The following is a 14928-nucleotide window of genomic DNA, read 5'->3' on the forward strand; positions in this document are numbered from 1 at the left end:
CAGGAGGAATTGTGGCGACCAGGAGGCAGCACACGGACAGTACACAGGGAACGGAGACGGAGCACGGGATAAGGCAGAAGACACGGAATGGGAGTCGGAATCTTCATCATCAAGTCCTGCATTTTGGGTCCTCATTCCTCTCATCCACGCAGACCGTGACATTTTATTATATTTTTAATCAAAAGTTTCTATTTACTTTATAGCTATGATTTCACAGAACAAAAGAAGATTCAAGATTTTGATCACCTTGTTTGTGAGGAAAATAATTTTAAATTTGATTCTGTATTCAACAAGGACCCAATGAAGAGAAGCCAAAATGGGGAAAATATGCTCTGTCTTTCTAGTTGCTGTCAGTATACTCCCTGCAGCATTTTGAATCAACTGAAGGAGTTTCACTGAGTTTTTAGGACAACCAGATAGATAATGAAGCATTACGATCATCCTGAAATGAATGTGTGAACAAAATTTTTGACATCCTTCTGAAACAGGATGCTTGTAATTTTAAAAGTATTGTAGAAAACAGAACTGGATGAAAGCAGTCATACATACGAGTTTAATACGCACACTGAAAGACATATCATGGTCAAAAACCATTCACAGTGTTACTGGAGGCCAAAGTAATGTCATCCAGAGTAAGTATTTCGTTTGATGTAATGTTCTGTCCCCCATTTTTTTTTTTTTTTTTTTATGTAATTCTTTTGGTTTTAGGTTAGATTCTTAGTTCCTAGTAGAGTAACCTCAGTTTTATCTGAATTTAGAAACTGAAAATTAGAGCTCTTTCAGGTCTCTATGTCTCTAAGAATTTTCTACAGTTTAACTAGTTGATGTACATCATCTGACTTGATGCATACATAAGGCTGGGTATCATCTGCATAGCAATGATATAGTACATCATATACTACTTTTTAATAATACTCACTAAGAGGAGGATGTAATGTAAATAGCATTGGTCCTAGCACAGAACCCTCCAGAACTCTATAATGTTAGCTGGGTCGACGAACCCAACAGTGACTTTTTATTAGTGCTGTCAGCGTTAATCTTGTTAAAATGACGTTAACGCCATAATCGCATGAAAGCGGTAAATCTCTGTTAGCGAGTTAGTGCGGATCGCCCGTGCATGGGGCTGGACGGCACTAATGCGTTAACGAGCTAACGCATTGACGCCATGCAGCCCCACGTGGTAGTGTTTTGGTTGTTGCCCATGTTAGAATCAGAATCTTTCACTGTAGGAGAATGCAGCATCAGCTTTAATACAGAGTACTGTTGCATTTAAATCAGTCATTAACTGCACTAAATAAATATGTATATTTTCTTGTTTTTAGTTGTTTAAGATTGGAGAGGAATTCAACATTATTTTCATTATTTTATTTACATTATTTTTTCCACCTACTTTTAAGTTGATTGATAGCACTGAAGTAAAAAAAACACAGCCTCACTTTGCTACTGCTTGTTTATAAAAAGTTCTTGCATTAACATAGAAACACCCAGCTTTCAACCAAAAATAAAAGTGTCAAATGACATGGGCTTACTGGTTTTCTCAGCATAGGCAGCAGTATTAGGTTCCACGTGTGCCTCTCTACTGCACTTTCTCCCTTCTTATTTATTTGCTTGAGGATTATGTAAAAATACTTGAATGCTTTTAGAGTCTTAGTGTGACAGCATCTGCTTTCAGGTGCATCAGTCCATATTCAGATTGAGTTTGATTTTTCAAAAGTAATTCTGTATTTATTAAGAACAGCGTTTTTTTTTTTAACAACATTTGTAACAACAACTGATGTAATATATTTGAGCTTGTAATTTTGCGGATATTTATTGATTTAAATCTAAACAGATATACATAATATAATGCTAAGACCGAGTTCATATAGTTCTGACAAGCTTAAAAGTAGCCCTAATTTTACATGGGATTTTGCCTTTTTCAAGTGCTTTTAAACATTAAATTAGGAACATTTTAACGTGATTAAACAATGAAATTACCTATAAACAAGGTCAATGAATGCAGCAATATGAATAATAACACTTAAATCTACAGAAATATACAGTTAACAGTTGGTTTAAATAAGAATAATGGATTGCATTTATATAGCGCTTTTCGAGATCCTCAAAGTGCTTTAAAATTCCACTATTCATTCGCTCTCACATTCACACACTGGTGGAGGCAAGCTACAGTTGTAGCCACACTGCCCTGGGGCAGACTGACAGAAGCAAGGCTGCCATATCGCACCATCGGCCCCTCTGGCCATCACCAGGAGGTGGTAGGTGAAGTGTCTTGCCCAAGGACACAATGACCGAGACTGTCCGAGCCGGGGCTCGAACCGGCAACCTGATTACAAGGCGAACTGCCAACTCTTGAGCCACAATCGCCCTAAAGAACATTATTTGATGTAAAAAAAAGTTTATAAGAATCATTTTATATATTTTTCCATAGCATTACATTTGAATTTAACATTTCAATCTTTCAAATAACAGACAAATATTTGTGAAATTATGATACATTTGTGAATGTATTTTAACAATCTAAATATGCATATGTACAGACAAATGCACAATAAAATACTTTTATATTACAATTTTTTTTTTACAGTGAAGTTTTAATTTCTTTAAGAAGTCTTCAGGAATAATTCTCAAGGCTTCTTGAAGGACATTAAAAAGCTCTTCTTTGAATGTCTACACCTTTTGATCTGCTCTGTGTATCTTTAAAAATGATTCCACACTGGTTCAGTAATGTGTTTCGGATAACTGTCATGATAAAAATTAGAACTGTTACCAATCAGACCCTTTCTAGATGATATTGCATGCTGGATCAAACTCTGACGCTACATTTCTGCCTTCATATTTCCATCAGTTTTAACAAGATCTCCAGCACCACTGGCTAAAAAGTAGCCCCTTACCATGATAGAGCCTTCAACATGTTTTACAAACCTCCAACATGTAGACGCTCACTGTTGTGCCTTTTTCCTGACCTCCTCTATCCTGACGGTGAACAAAAAAAAAAAATCAAATTTGGATGACACTCCATAAAACCACTGATTTTCAATGCAATTTTTGGGTAACTGGATATAACTTATCTCCTTTTTCTCCTACTTCACTTCTTTAAGAATGGCCTTTTGACACACTTCCACTGAGACCAAGTCTTTGGCATAGACTAGGTACTTCAGGGCTAGGTGAGTCTTTTAGGTCTTGTGTCAGGTCTTTGCTGGATTTTCTGCCATCTTTAAAGACACAGCTTTCAGATACTGAAAGTTTAAATTATGTACAGATTCTTCTGATGTAGAAACATTTTTTCTTCTTTTGATATTTACTTTTCCAGTTTCATTTTTTTTAAATGACACACTGTGACAATTTGTCTTGCTAATAGCTCTTTAAGAATCACCTTGTTGTTGCAGAAATAACAACAGTGCTATTTATTCACACATTCAAACACAACCCGTTCACAATTATCTACACCCTGTCTCCCTGATGTGCAATAGTACCGAATGCAATATTTTCAATATAACAAAGTATTTTATTCTATTGTGTATACTATGTTATTCTTTTTTATCTTATTCCACTCTATTGTTTGTTTGTTTGTTTTTTCAATTTTCACAGCTCTTGTACTTTCTGTCATGACCAAAATATTTCCCACAGACTAATAGAGGTGTATTTTATTCTATCTTATCTTATCTTATCTTATCTTATCTTTTTCCTGTCAAATTGTGTTATTTATTTTCTATTGATTTATGTTGGTTATTTGCTATATTATATTATAGTATGAAATGATGTGTGGCTCAACAGTTTTTCACTTTGCTGTATACAAAGTATATGTGCATCTTAGCATCCTGTTGATAGTTTCATTACTGTCATTATGTTCCAACATTTGTTGCAAAGCACACATTCCTCTCATGAAGACCTTTAATCAGTCATTGACAGCTTAAGTACATTTGCTTTCTCAGCAAGCATACAGTATGTCGATATGTTCCATTTTCTTTGGCTGGCATATAATTCAGCAGGACTCCTTGCTGATAACCTATGCTCTGAAGCGACAGCTGATGGTCTTTTACAAAGACTCATGCTCCCTGTGGAATCTACAAAACAGAAACAAAAGCAATCTTGCCATTTCTCAAAATCTGTCCTCTTGAGAGAGTGAAAAGTATCTAGTTCTAAGTCTATTCAATTATCTCTCTTTTTCAAATATGTGCTTCTGCTTCACCATGAGTGTCAACCTGAAAAGAGTTGGCAACAAATGGGGGAGGAATTTTTTTCTCTTATTTTTATTGCCTTGATGAAAAACAACTACTAAGGTCATATTAGTGACACATATCAGTAAATTCATACAGAGGGGTGCCAATTAAAGGTTCATAATTATTAGGCTGCTATTGCTTTGCAGTAATTGCAGTTATCTGTTTGCAAAGCATGTAATAGACACACTTGTCGACTGTGTCCATTTCTGTCTTTGTCTCTCCCAAACGTGAAATGGACACGCATTCAAAAGTTGCATTACTGCATGTGGAAATTGCATTACCAGCGGGGGGAGATAATATATTTAAAGCCTCAAAGTTGCGAGTGAGCAAATTATGCATTAAGTACATTCCAGGTTCCTTAATGATCAGAAATGATTAAGCAAGGCAACTAATATGCACATACATGTAAATATGTTAATAATATCTGTTTAAACACTTGTGGCTTGGAAAAAAAAAACGTCCCTCTGCTGTTACTGCAAATTCTGCATGCATGCACATTTCACATTTTGGAAAGGCAAAGTGTGAAATGGACATGGTGAACCAGCAGGAAGAAATAAATAAATCAAGTGGTTACCTACATGAACTGGGTACAAACCCTTTTCTCAGTTATGAGACAGTTTTGGAATCTGGAAGAAAAATTGTAATATCTTTATGTGAGTTAGTAACACTGTGATACTGAAGGACACAGAGTTAAGCCTTGAGAGCTAGATGTTGTCAGGATAATAGTGAGAAAAAAAAATCAAATAAATGCATGTAAATGAGAAACCTGCCAAAATATTTTTGTTAATTGTGAGAATTTATCATGTTGTCCCTGAGTGGTTCCTGTTGATCTCACATAAGCACTGTGCAGCAATCAACCACCCACTTGTGGTAGGCAGAGCTAAAAACAAACAAACCCTCCTCTGCACTGAAGTTGGCAAATGCATTGACTGTTATGGAGCAGGTAGACAATACAAAAGTAATTTGAAAACATGGATATCTATTGCTTTAAACATGTTTCAAAAGAAGAAGATTCTGTCAAAATGGCGGTGCACCTTTACCTATTTGTCAGCCAGAATCAGCTGACATGTGATTTTTTTTCCCCCTTGGGAGAAACCAGAGCCCTCATGTGAAAGACACTGATAGTTAACAAAATGCACTGCAAAACACTTCAAATTGGTGTCAACACTTTCGACACGTACAAGCAGGCATAGCATAAAAAGAGAGAGAAAGAGGTGAGTTGAGCACTGCCCACAGCTTCTAAATATATTTTATCATGTCTTTGTGTTTGAGGATATCTCTCAAATATGACAGGATGAGTTGGTCAGTCAACCAGTTAACAAACTGCTCTTGTTTACCAAGGCCAGAATCCTTTTGGGGTGTTTATTAGAGCAGACTCTGCAGGTCCATGGTATTTCTCTTCTGCAGATACTGCTACCACCTCATTACATCCAGACTCCAGCCAGAGTGAAATTCCCCAGGGGAGCAAGGCACTGAAGCAGAGGCCAGACAAGCCCAAGATATTACTGGATGAATAAAGACCCTGTTGCACTGGGATCATCATGTAACAAGATGTTTTATGACCTTGTTTTAAAAAGATGAAATCACATTTGTGGCTCTTTCTTGCTCATTTTTTTGTATTATCTGCTATCGCTTAGTACCACTCAGCAGTTTTATGTTTTGTAAGGCAAAAACAGCAACAGATGCAAACAAATGAGCATAATTTCATGCTGATCAAAACGCTTCAGCAGAACAATTATGTCTCTGTTTAGTCTTTTTGTACTTTTATTTCTGTTGTCTCAAATTATAGTAAGGATTCCAGATATACACCATGAAATTGATAGACTATCTGAATGTTAATTCTTGGGAGTGCTCGATTTGTGTATCTATGCAGACCACAAGAGTACACTCTTACAAAGACCATTATTTCAGTGTATGTATTCTTTTCAACACTCTCCTGAACAGTACAAAAACAAGTTATAGTTAAGTGTGTCTTTTAGTGTGCAACTGCCTTCATTATTGCTTTCAATCCAAACAATCTCACTAAGCAGTCGCTTACATTAAAGACAAAGAATTTTGACCCCCCAAGTGGTTGTGTCCTATTTAAGAGACAACCTGACAGGGGATAATTGATGATGATTGCTATTTTTTCCCAGCAGGATAAAAAGAATGCAGTTACATCATCACAAGAGTTAAATAAGTAAGTAAACACACATTTTAAGTCAAATTCATCATAATTGTTTTTTTTAAGCCTTTTGTGTCTAGTAGTAGAAAGAAAGTTCAAATGACACATCGGTTTTCACCATAGATTTCTCGCTTCAACAGGCAATGGAAAAAATCTCACGCACCTAAAATCAAGGTCAAATAAGACCCCATGAAAAGTAGATGGTTGGTCATTCATAAAATTACTCATCACAGCTAAACATTAAAATGTGTTCATCTCGCCACAAAAGCTTTTGGCCAGGGTAGAAGGCCAGGGTAGAAGTCTTTACAAAAATCTACATGAAAGAGTTTAATGTTTGAAAAATCTGTATTAACAATAGGTGTAAAGTAAACAGCCTTGACTTTGATAAAGTCTATCAATCTACTAGCAGAACATCTACAGCTTCTTTTTTATAACAAATTGCAACCAATTCAGTTTGATTTCCTCGAGATGTGAAAAGTGCCAAATCAAGATAGAGTTTAAGGGTGACTGATGCATCGCTCAAAAGCCAAGTGCAAGTAGAAACAACTGGCCACTAGAGCTAGACAAATGTGCCCCAAGGCTAACCTCAGGCTGGCTAGAAATGATCTAGTGAGGGGAGTCAGAGACCTAAATGTCACAGACAGTCATGGGTCAGCGGGGCTGTCACTGTGAGACACAAAGGAGTGGGCTCCTCGTCATCTGAGGACCTTCCCTAAGGTGTCACTCAGATGAGGAGGAGCATTCAGTTAGGGTCCTGCCACATACTACAGTACACTTAGCGCTACACATCCTGTATGATGACAGGGAACAAAGGGCGCAACAGGATGCAACATAATTTAGAATATCCATGTTTGTCTTTCAATATTAATCACAAGTCGGCAGAATTGCCATCAAATTAAACATCATTACACAAGTCATTATGAACAATTCATTTCTGTTAATCACTATGGTATTAATAATTATCCCTGAGCAGATGAAAACTGACACACAAAGTAATCCAAAATCCATTTTAGGTTAGTAATTCATTTGAGCTGAAGGCAGCCAATTCTTTTCATGTGTCATTTGGGACACTCTTCAAAAAAGTGTCATGACTGCTCGAATCTACATTTGGTTATACGAGAAAGGTGAGCCTGAAGATGAAGCTGTTGATTGATTGATCTATTTACCACCCTTAACTATAGCACTAATTGATAGCAACATAAATAATTGAGCTTCCTCCAAACGGTGCCTGCAGAGGCAGAGATTGAGGCATCTCTGCTCATATTGCAGCCACAGTATCCCAGACTTTGTGGATGGATGAAAGTTTAAACATGAGATGATATATATGCTTTGCCTTTGATTTAACTGATAAGGAGTTATCTAGAAGAATTTACTAATGTGTTTTCCAATCAGAGTAATCTGCATCATTATTTGTTTTTTAAAGCTCTCTCTCTCTCTCTTTCTTTTTGCATCAAGCCAGATGCTTAGTGCGTCAGCAGTAGACAGCAGTGTCTTTTCCCTTTACTTAATTGTTGGAATAACAGGAAGCACCAGTTATTTATTTCTACTGTAATACTGCAGAAGAAGTTGCTGTGCTTTTTATTCACTGACTGAAAGAGACAAAAGAAAAAGTTTTGCAGCACTGTAATAAGATATAGCAATTAATCCCCAGAACCAAGCTCCCTGCAGAAAACTGATAGTTCATGGTGACCAGCCACGATTATGCAGTTAATTGATTGAACATAAATTATGAGATGGGGAAATCCAAAAGAGAGGTTGTTGTGCTTTGTTTAATGAATCTAAAACATAATACCATAGGTGGTTCAACTATACTAATACTCACGCATTAGTAGTGCTTGGCATAAAGTGCTGATTGTAGCCAGTGGTAGATATTATCTATGACTGACAGGAGGTTTGGCAATATCTTCCTCTCTAATACCTCGTGCCCTGATCTACACATAATCATTTAAAACTCTAATTATAAATTAATTGATATTAACTGCTCAGATATGTTGTCTTCTTCTGTGTAGCTGTGTCTGTTTTGTTAACACAGAGTGTTGCTAATATCTCTTAATCCCTCAGACATAGTTCCCAACTGAGATTTCCCAGCCTGCTGTGACTACCTTATGTGCATTCAGTTGATTCCTATAGGTTTTCAATACAGTAAGAATATGAATTATTAAAACAGGATGTTATTAGTAAAAGGTCATTAAAATCACTCAATACAGTTCATTTGAGCTACCAAGAATCAACATTATTAAAGAATTATTGTTTTTACATTTTATTTATATTTTTAAAAATGTTGTCAGGTGAGTTATAATAAAGCACCATGTACAGTACAATGGCCAATTAAGGTGTGATCATGTTAGGTCAATGATACTCCACAGCCATTTACAGCAATCTTTTCAAAGCCATTGAATCACAGAAAGACAAAAGATTAAGCCAGCAGAGTAAGAGTTGCAAAATTAACTAAATAAATATATGATTAATATATAATTTTGTTTAAACACAAATTTCATTATTTCACTGTTTAATTAATTATTTCACGATTCCTGAGCTGCAGGAGCCAATAAATTATTAAATATACTTTAAATGAAAGAAATTGATATTTTAATTAACTAATGGTGGATTTAATTAATTAATTAATTAAATGTGTATTTAAGAAATTATATACTTTTTCCATCAATCCATTTCTTCCACTTATCCAGTTCAGGGTCGGCATGGCTGGAGCCTATCCCAGCAAGAGGAAGGCTATACTGTGGACAGGACTCTGATCTGTTGCAGGGCTATACAGAGACAGAGAAAGATAAGCATTAACATTCACATCCACATGAACAGTCAGTTTAGAATCACAAAGTATTCTGACCCCATCCATATGGGAGAACTTTGGACTGTGGGAGAGACCGACAGAGAGGACAGTCTTCCAGATCCATTCAGGTTTTAGGACAGTACCCTAAACAGAGTTGCCCAGACCTCTCTTTCTTTATCCATCTTCTCTAATTTTCCTTGAAGGATACTGGATTATTGCATTATGTCCTGAGTTGGCTCCAGGGTTGGTGGGGGTAATTGTGGAGGCCTGCTATTCTCTACTGTCCACACCCTCCCTTCCCCTTCATAAAGGGATGAAGCTGATGAGCTATAACATGAAGATATGAGAAAGAAGTACAGATCACAACCAATGCAAAGTTTGATTTGAGAGTCTTGATGGTGAAGTATAGAGAAGGCAGAAGGATATATGACAGGATGTCAGGAGAGGGACTGTAGTACTGTATGAGTGAGTGAGGAGCAGCGGAGAAGTATGTGAGGGCTGTGCAGAACATGTATGAGGACAGTGAGAGTCTTGGTGAGCTAAGTTTTAGAACAGATGAGGTCAGGTAGATGTGTAGTGGAACAAAAAAAGCATTTATTTCCTATACAGCTCTCCTTACAACAATTAATTTGTCGCGCTTCTTCACAGCACAAAAATCCACCTTCTAATGACAATTGGCAGCCTTAAATATGTTCAGCTGTCACAGACTAAACCATTATTCCACTCTCAGGTAAATTCTTAAATCCCAACCTTCCACCACAGTATACAATATATCAATAAGAATAAAGATTCACCACACTCTTTACCAATGGTCTCTCCCGGAAACTTTAAATGGTGTCTGGACCCCGGGGAAACATTTGCCCAAACACCTTGAAGAGGACACAGGCAATAAAGGTGAGTAATCATTATCTTACAAACACTTATTTGCACCACTTTTATCCCTAGATTTCACACACACATTTGCATTAGTTTTCCTTACTGGTAAACCTTAATCAAAATCTCAATCACCATTCTTTTCTTCTGACAGACAACCACCACATTCCTTGATGAGGAGCAGCTGTGCATGATCTGAAATAAGGCTACCAACTGATTTTAAAATTCCCAATAAATAGTCAATAAATATTTAAACTTCTTGTGTACAAATCCATGCTTAAAGTGCAATGCTAAATAAAGTGCTTGATAAGGTGCTTTTAATAAAGTGAAAGGTGTGCTCTAAAGTGCTATACAGATAATATAATATAAATAAATGATTCACACATGGTCAAAAGCATACATATATTCATATATTTATATGTATAAATATATATTTACATTCAAAAATAAAGTGGATGAGCTGTGAAACCGATGTCCATCTCAAACCGCAGTTATTCTAAAAAAAACAAAAAATAATGACCCTAAAGTTGTGCTGCTGTTATTGAAATACTGTCCAGCTTTAAATAATCAAAACCTGGAGGAAGCTGGTCACATGTACAAGGCAATCGAGGCTGACCGGCTCACAGAGATGAAAATTACTGGATCAGAGTGATGACAGCAGAATTGAGTTCAACAACATGAGTTGCTGATGTTCTTAACTGATAAAAAGATTCCTATATTTTCAATACAGACACAGTTCAACAATTAGTGTTGAGCTGTTTCTCACGAGAGGTGGCTCCTGTAAAATCTCTAGCATAGATATGTTACTATTATGGATCTCGTCTATACAGAAAACTGACATAGGAGACCACTATTAAAGGCACATGTCCAAGGTTGGGCTCCAAGATGAGAGGTTGCAGCTGCGTCAGAACAAAATCAATGAACACTGTGGGAATAAATAGGCCAATCACTCAAACGGTCAGTGATATTGAGCGGGTGGAGACAGGCCACAGGCTTATAACAGTTAAGAGACACATGAAAGGGTGTCAATAATATGAAATAAGAGCCCATGCTTGCCACTGTATTATAGCAAGGAGTTCTGGGATGTATACGGTTTGCAACAGGGTAAATTAGATTACTTCTTTGGTTGGAACACCAGAAGAAATAGAAAGCAATAAGGAAACTTTTCTTTGTCAGTGTTTGATGTAATCTACACAATTTTGCTTACAGTTCAACAAAGGTATGATAGTGATGATAGAAGAGGATTTTTTTAATCAGTCCTTCTATCCATTGTGTCTGTCTTCTAAAGTCTGATCCTATATTGTATAAAGAACCCTTTTGACACCTGCCATTCATTGACAAATAACAACAATGTATGTAGAACATATTTATGTATGTAGAACAAGTTTATTTTAGCATTGCGTCTTGGAATTCCACCTTGCCACTGTTGCCCATATACTGTACTTTTTCAGAATTTTTTTTTACTGTATTCAGTTATTTTTTCTTAAAAATGTTTTCATCTCATATTCTTGTGTAAAAGAGGACTGCACTGAGTGGAGTTCTAATCAGAAAATGTTCTCATTTGTTTTCATGCTTACATTTCATTTTCAACTCAAATATTGTAATTTTAGCTTGTTTAGATCAGGAAAGAATGCTGCTTTAAGTGGCAACAAAGCAGAACAATTTCAGGAATTTGTGAGCAAAAGACTACATCTGCACCATCATCTAACACAGCAGGAATCCACTGATACTCTGTCTGTCGAGGACAGTATCTTCTGAAGTCTACATTTCTTGGCTGAATATGTCATAAGGCGCTGACAAGATCTGTCATATTTCAAAGACTCCTCCAAAAGGCCGCTGAGAAATGCAGCCGTCTCTTGCTCGAATTTGGAGGACACACTTGGTTCACCCTTTTCAGCATTCAGTATCCCCTCTATTTTTATGGCTGAGTTCTGTCACAATCACTGTTTGGAAATAACAGTGATGAAGGATATGATATGAAGGATTTTTATATTCTCATTATAATGAGCCAATAGTGAATCTAAAATACATTAAATCAGGTTGAACTGACAATTAAATGGTAAATGGCCTGTATTTGTATAGCGCTTTACTTGGTCCCTGAGGACCCCAAAGCGCTTTACACTACATTCAGTCATCCACCCATTCACACACTGGTGATGGCAAGCTACATTGTAGCCACATCTGCCTGGGGCCACAGCTGCCCTGGAGCGCATTGACAGAGGTGAGGCTGCCGGACATGGGCGCCACCAGTAGGCAATGGGTGAAGTGTTTTGCCCAAGGACACAATGACCGAGACTGGTTGAGCCAGGGCTCGAACTGGCAACCTTCCAATTACAAGACGAACTCCCAAATCTTGAGCCATGATCGCCCCCAACTAAGAATATACTGTCTGATATTCTTCATAATATGGACTTTTTTTTTTTTTTTTTTTAAATCATGTTGTTAATGAAAAACGTAAGCTGGACCATTTGTCTTTTTGGAGATTGTGCCTTTAAAATGAAACTCAACAAGTGGATGTTATCAACACTGGCATAAAGTGATTTTCGGCTCTTGTGGAAAAACAGGATTTTTTTGTTTTTGTTTTAATGTGACACATTCTGGATACATATGACTGTCAAAATCAAAAACTGCACATGCCTTACCAAAAGAGCACGAGAGCTGTTTTGGTAATTGGTGTGGATTTAACAACAACACATCTCATTGACTGATTTTTGAAATAAAGGCTAAAGCAAATTGAAAAACATGTTTGTGAACATGACAATCTGACTTCAGGTTCCTCACAGTAAGCAAATAGTTAACACAGTAAATTGTTTACAAAATTACAAAAACTGTTGGTAGCCCATTTTTGTTTGTTTTGTTATTTGTGTTTGGTTGGTTTTGGATTTTTGTTTTTTTGTTTTTTTGTCATTCAAAGACTTTAGAGTCCAGAATCTTTCTCAGGTAGCAACGGGTCTCCAGCTGTACTTGTTTTGTTCCAAGTTGAAGAAGCTAAACCTCAATAATGATCTAAACTGCAGCTCCAGAAAGTAAGAAATAATGCCCAAGTTAGTGGAAGTGCTACAAAAACAAACCCCTTCAGATCATTTAGACTAGAAAAATATCAATAAACAAATCACCATCTGAATGGGATATTTTAATGGAACAGGACAGAGTGTAGCGACAGTACACTCATTCTCTCTGCCAACCAGCAATGTCAGTTTATTTACTATGAAATCACTTTCCAAAATAAATAATCAGTTTTAAGTCCTAATAAACAAGCATTAATTGGAAATGCTCATCTTGTATTTATTATTTTTGTTGTAAGCAGGACTTGTTTTGCTTTTTTAATAATTTTTTTAATCTCAGCGTGATCTGCATGCATTGGACATTCATTTTTTTTGCTTTTTTAAAAGAATTTAATTGGTTTATCCTTGACAGGAAGTCTAATTTATACTAAGCCACTTTTATTCACTGTAATGTACATTACAGCTCAGTAATGTAGTCAGCCATATTTGTTCCATATTAATGCCTCATTTATTTATTCAGATTGTATTCATTTGTTGTTGTTTTTTTACCAAAACAATACAAAAAATAAATAATCTGTCCTACTTGACTTAAATAATCAACAAAACAAGACATTCATTGCTTTACTAGCTCCTTTCAGCCAGCCACATTCCTCTCTACTTTGAGTAATAAGAGTTTGTAATAAGTGTGGAGGTAATTCACCAAAAAAAGGGCAACTGTGAGACAGGAAAAAACCTAGTGGCAAGCAGTAATTAAATTGCTCCTCAACCCCACATTACTGGTAGAAACGAGTGACATAAGAAAAGCAAAAGATGATGACAAATGATTAACAAACAGGCCCACTCACTTCAAACATGTCTGAGTATTCCCACCCCAGCCCCCCTCCCAATTCTTGGCATGAAGGATTTAAAACTCCCTCTAACAACCACACATCAAATTTCAACATATCAAAGCTTGACATTGTAGGAGGAAGCTCTTGATGACTTCATTCTTTTCTTATTTTGGCTGTACAACACATCACATGGAGACCGATAACAGACACGTGCACACTGGCTGTAAATAAATGAATTTGGTCAAACATTTAATAATTACAGACTAGAAAAAGAATCAGCATGCAACAATATAAACATTAGAAACATGCCACAACTTCCACCAAAGTGAAGTCAGTGTTTCTCAATCTTTACCACTACAATTGTTCATAAACAGGAATTGCAATTAATGGAACTGCTGCCAAAACAGATCAATATCCACACTGCAATGGAGCTTGAACTAATTAGCACATGTTTTCCACTGAACAATTTTTCATTGCAACAAGCAGAATGGTCAATACATTTATACCCTGTACATATGGATGATTCTGGTGCTGTAAATTGATTAGCCATGAACTGTAAATATGAATCAGTTTATTTTAAATACTTAAATGCTGCAAACAGCAATTGGGGAGGGGATGCGGGGGAGTAAGAGGCAGTTAAACTGCGGGATAGCTTTTTCATATATCGAGATCTTCTGATATAATTATTTTATTAAATTTTTACATTCTATTGGTGATATAATGTGTGTGAAATAGCAGTGGGATGACTCAATAAGAACAACGTGAATAATCCTGAATATCAATGCTTTCTGTGGCGCTTAATTGGCATGGTGACTAGAGACATTGATTAAGCTTTAATAGCTAATGATTCTGTCAAGTACTTCACCAGTGACTGAACTAAGTTTGATTTATCAGAAGGTGAATCAGGAAAGGATGCCTAAAGGATTCCATAAAGGACTGTGTATATCTATGATGGATGCAATTGTGCTGAAGCAGTACAAAAAGGAACATGTAAAGCAGCTAGATTGTACCTGTTCAGATTATAGTGAAAAAATCTGTGGTCTAGCTG

The sequence above is a fragment of the Pundamilia nyererei genome, unplaced genomic scaffold (genome assembly GCF_000239375.1).
Source record: "Pundamilia nyererei isolate P.nyererei 1_Seehausen unplaced genomic scaffold, PunNye1.0 scaffold00078, whole genome shotgun sequence".
Classification (NCBI taxonomy): domain Eukaryota; kingdom Metazoa; phylum Chordata; class Actinopteri; order Cichliformes; family Cichlidae; genus Pundamilia; species Pundamilia nyererei.